Genomic DNA, 5581 nt, shown 5'->3' on the forward strand with positions numbered 1-5581 from the left:
AAAATTAGCTGAAACTCTATTATGTGAATGCAATTGGCCTGAAATTAATTACCTGAAATTTAGTTGTAAATAAGGTCATGTGCTGAAAAAGGCTTTATAAAAATCATCATTGGATTTGGTCTTCATATGTTTTTATACTCTTTTACTTCCTACATAGTCTAATCAGGCTTCTTCCCAAACCACATTAATAATACTTTTCTTATTACTGTTCATGTAAGGAAATGTAAGAACCATTTTAAGGAACTAAATTCTTCTCAGAACATGTAAGCCTGTAAGCAAATTCTCCTTTAGTCAAGACACAAATCAACATTTCTATTTCTTATTCACACTTGATATCATGGAAAATTGTGTTGCCTAAATTCACTGTGATTTTTTTTAGAGATCACATTTTTTTTTGTCTTGAAATTCTCTCCTTCTTGACATCCAAAATACCATACTCCATACTCCATCTAGCTGATTCCTTTACTTCTCATTATCCATTATTGTTGCTACATTCATTATATATTGCTGCAGTGTATTATTATCACAAATTCAGTGACTTAAAACAACAAACATATATTATCAGTTTCCAGGGGTCAAGAGTCTGAACACAACTTAGCTGCGTCCTCTATGTCATAATCTCAAAAGGCTGTGACTGACATGTTGGCCAGGTCTATTTGATCTTCATCTTCACTAGAGGAGAATTTGCTTCCAAGTTTACATGTTCTGAGCAGAATTTAGTTCCTTACCGTGTGTGTGAATCAAATAACTTCAATTTCTTGCTGTTTTAAGGCTTTCCTTAATTTATGGCCATGTAGGCTACATTAGGATGCAAACTTCAAAACCAGACAGGGAGAAAATTTCTTAGCAAGGCAGGACATTATGTAACAATCTTATGCAATGTAGTTACATACATTCACTCACTTTTGGTTAGGAGCAGTTTGCATCACACACCCATACTCAAGGGGAAAGTAGTAGCCAAAGATAAGAATACTAGGAGGCAGGAATTACGGGTGTCACTTTAAAGACTGTCCACCACAGGATCCTCTTCCACCATCTCCTTAACTTCTATTGCTCTCCAAGACTTTATTTTGACCACCTCCTTTTAGAACCAAGACTAGACTAAAAAAGTCAGTTGCCTATTGGATATTCTAAGAACACTCCAAACAAAACATACGCACAATTATCACTTCAGTTTCCAAACTTTTTCTTCCCTACAAACCTAATCTTCTTGTATTTGTCATCCTTACCTTAGAGAATGTCATCAATAGCTGGCTACACAGTTAAGGAAAACCAGTCATCTTTATCCCCACTGTATATTTAATATTTTCTTTAGATTCCCACTGCTATCAACTTCCATGAATTTAATACCTCCTAATGTGAAAGTGTGACTACATACAGATGATATGATTATATATTTAGAATGTCAAAGATAACCAACTGGAAGTACTCAAAATGTATTTTCTAATATACCTAGGTAATGTATTTACATGAAGACATCAATAGGTTTTTCCATATAGCAATACAATTCCAATAGCAATAGCAGTTGGGATACAAAATAGAAGAATGGACTCCAAATATAACAGCAATAAAAATTAAATTAAATTTAAATATAAGAACTATATGAAGAAAATTATAAAACCCTATTGAAGGACAAATTAGATTTTAATAAATAAAATCCTACATTTTGGGAGGGGATTTGCTTCAATGATAAAGTGCTTGCCTGATATCTGTGTGGCCCTAAGTTTGATCCCCAGAACTACAAATCAATCAATCAATCAATCAATCAATCAATCAATCCATGATGGTATTAGGCTAAAACATTGGAGACTCCAAATAGACTGTTGGAATTGATAAGGCCTTCCAAATTATGACCACAAATTTGCATGCTTTAAAGGAAAGATGGATAATGGAAGCAAATTTTATTTTAAAAATTATACATAATACAAACATCAAAGGCAAAGTGAAAAGGCAACGGACAAGTGCAAATTAAAATTACAATTTCACCTGAACAGATTGTCACAAATGTAAAATCTAATATTACAGTTTGTTAACAGAGCTATGTGAAACAAATATACACATACATTTTTTGTGTGTGTGAACAGAGTGAACATTGGGAATAGAACTATTGGTTGGGAGGGTATGGGCTTGCTTTAAATTACAAATGTCACTACCTTTCACTCCCCTTAACAGAAATTCTCATTTCAATCTTCCTTTTACCTAAACCCCATACAGCCTTCAAATTTACACTCAAGAGACATCATCTTCAGGATTCCTGCATCATTACTCTCTATTTCATTCTATCTCTGGTTCCTTCTTTGATGATTCTGTCTGCAACTTTCCATGGTGCTCTATAAAACAATGTTTAAAACTCTTTTATAAATATCGAGCTTTCTACCCCAAACCTCTAGCATAGTGTGTGACACAGAGTGCAAAGTCAGTGCAAACTTAACTCACAAAATAATGAATGTTGTTTTTTGATCCCTAACTGGGCCGCATTGCCACATAATTTTAAAGACACATATTATCAACATGGAAACATTGAGTACAGCTGGCTATTTCTGGACCAATTATTTTCAAGGATGCTTTTTTTTCTTATTCAGACTGAATGAGAAAATGTTTTGATCCCTAAGTGGGCCACATTACCACATTTTCAGTCATGGATATATTTTTATTCTTTCAATAGTTTTATCAGATTGAAACAATGAGAATGCCATACACTTTGAAGTATTAAATTTAGTTCTTTCATGTCCTAGTTTGGGAATTTACAAAAATGAATTAAATTTTCTGTACCTTGACTACTTAATATGCTAAAAAAATGGTTATTAACATTTGCCCTAAAGAGTTGGTATTTCAAGGTTTAAATGATCTGAAATAAATAGAATGAATAACATAGTATCTTCATAGGATAGGCATTAAATACAGTATGGCTAGTAGTAATATCAATAGCAATAGTAATATCAGTAACCAAGTACGATAGAACTTTGAAGTTCAGAATAAAGATTTCAAATTCAGTCTATGATTATTGGAAGATATGGAGCAATGTTCACTTGGGGAGACTAATATTTCAATTTCTTTAACCAAATTCTTGTATTTAGTTGCATGGCACATCCGTATCTTTGAAATGAGGCCCTTTCCTGCCAAAAAATTAGCTTAGAAAATTGAAAGGAGGAAGAGGGTACTATGTCTGAGGGGGAAAATAAAAAACGATAAAAACCCCAAGTATCCTCAGCCTTCATAATACATTGTAGTTTTATTCTCTCTGAATGTGCCACATTTTAGTCTTTGTTAATGAAAAAGTTATCATTTCTGAATTCAGAAGCCCAGATTTCAACCAATCCCCAGTTCTTGTTAATTTTCAATTCTCACTTTAACCTATTTTGTTCTTTTCAAGGAATAAAACTCACAGTAGGAAAATATGAAATTCCTCAAAAAGGTAAAGTACTTTTGGCACAATCTAACTTTCAAGAGTTACCAAGTCATTATCCATTAAAATTGAAGAAAAACATAGTGTGATGTGTGCCTAATGCATGTCTTCCCTCATAGGAATTTGTTTCTTAGCAGGAAGTTTATTTTATCTAGCCTTATATTTCCATCAAGCCTTTTTTATGTTCTTTTCTAGTCAAACATCTACTGGACATGTTTATTAGTACTAATAAGAGAAAGACTACCTTATCAGTAAAAAAGACTAATCAGTGACTTGTGAAATATGATCACAATTTGCAGCATAAATTTATAAGCTTTAAAACTTGTACCCCGGGAAAAGTTTTAAGATCATCAGGTCTTACAAAATTTAAATAGCTATTGTGTAGTTCTAATACTTTATTTATAAAATGCAACAAGTCAATCATTTAGGGTTCTGTTAACAGACAAAAACTCTGTATTTTTGAAGGTCTTATTTTATTTATTTGTTATTCTTAAAAATTTTTATTTTTGACTGGACTTGTTATGGGCCAGACTATATGGGCAATGACCAAACAGACTCCATCTTACCCTGAGACTCCAGATCATGTAAGAAATGCTTCTCTCATGGGAAAGCCCTGCCTCTGTACCCTAGCATAGCATACTTGGCAACACAAAATAGCAATTCTTCTACAATGTAAAGTTATTCTCTTTGGTTTCCATTTTTCTTGAGCAATGTAGCTTGTCAGAGACTGATTTTCTAGACCTTAGTACCCATTCTCTAGCTTCTACTGAACTACGGTCATTTTGATCCACTCCCTTCTGCTAGCTTGCTGCTATGCCAACCTGGAAAGTTCCATGGGAAATACCAATGTAGCCATTGTATTATCTTGCTAACTGCCCAATCCAGCTTCTGTACCTACTTGCTTGCAGCTACATCAACCCAGATGTGGTTTTTGTGGTTTTTACCTTAAAATATCCTAAAATGCTCAGGTTCAATGCTGTTCCTTACAGAGATAGTTATGGGTCCTGTGGGGAGCAGTCACCAGGCAGCTGGCTAAATAAAAACTCTGGCCAAAACTGGGACTTGGTGTGTTTTCTGAGCAACCTGCCCCACAACAGGCTAACACTTAGAAGTACTCAGAGAGGACAACCTGTGTCTCTTGGTGATCTGTTCCTGGCATTTTTCTTTGGATTCTTTCATTAACTTGGCCAAAATTTTGGCATATTCTGCAGCCTCTTCCTTGTTCTTCTTAGTACACAGTTCTTCAAAGCAATACATATGCATTTGTGTTGCAGGACACATGGAGTAACAAGACACTGAATCTTCAGTGCTATGATCCTGGGTTTTTTACCTTCTTTGTTTGAGAGTTTTCTGACAACATCTTCCTTAGAGACATTGAAAAGATTGCTGATTCTAATAGCTCTTTTGAGTTCCAGTTGAAGAGGCACATTAATATCCTTAAGTACAGGAATATCTTTCTCTACTTTTTTTTTTTTTACAAAAACAAAGTTAAGAATGCTCAGATTGGCATCTACAATGCAACCTGGAACAGATTGTCCTTTCTCTCTCCAGTTAACCTATAACAGGAATGCCCCTTACAGGCAAATACAAACATGGGTCAAGACACCCTGCTTCATGGAGAAACCTCGTTTGTCATTCGGGTCACTGATTTGAACCACAAAATCTTTCCTTTCTTCACCAAGATCATCAGCAGCAACTTTTGTGGCCATTCGCTTCACATAAAAAGTATAAAGTTTGCATTCATCATCAACTTCAGTGACTTTCTGGCAGCCAGTGGCTGGGAAGGAGGTATTCAGCTTCATCTTACTGCAGCTAATTACGTACCACAAAAAAGAGCAAAATCTATATATTCTTGATAATTTCCATTGTGACTGGCGTGAGATGAAATTTCATTTTAGTTTTGACTTGCATTTTCCTAATTGCTAGGGATACTAAATGTTTTGCAGATATTTGTTGGTTATTTGTATTCTTTTGAGAAGTGTCCCTTTCATTCTTTTGCATGTTGATTAATTGAGTTATTTGACTTTAAGATTTTTTTTAGTTCATTACCTATTCTAGGTGTTAAGGCCCTGCCAGAGTGACAGCAGGTGAAGATCTCCTATCCTATAGGATTCCTCTTCATGTTCTTAATTGTCTCCTTTGCTGTGCAGAAGCTTTTGAATTTGATGCTGTCTC

The 5581-nt window shown here is 34.6% G+C and overlaps 1 pseudogene across 1 annotated transcript; it reads right to left on the reverse strand.

The window, feature by feature from the left end:
* Positions 1–4511: 4511 nt before the first annotated feature.
* Positions 4512–5208, reverse strand: LOC308638997 (small ribosomal subunit protein eS6-like; annotated as a pseudogene). The gene has a single exon. The product of its transcript is annotated as a small ribosomal subunit protein eS6-like (transcript).
* Positions 5209–5581: the final 373 nt, after the last annotated feature.

The sequence above is a fragment of the Spermophilus citellus genome (assembly GCF_964194105.1).
Source record: "Spermophilus citellus genome assembly, chromosome: X".
Classification (NCBI taxonomy): Eukaryota; Metazoa; Chordata; class Mammalia; order Rodentia; family Sciuridae; genus Spermophilus; species Spermophilus citellus.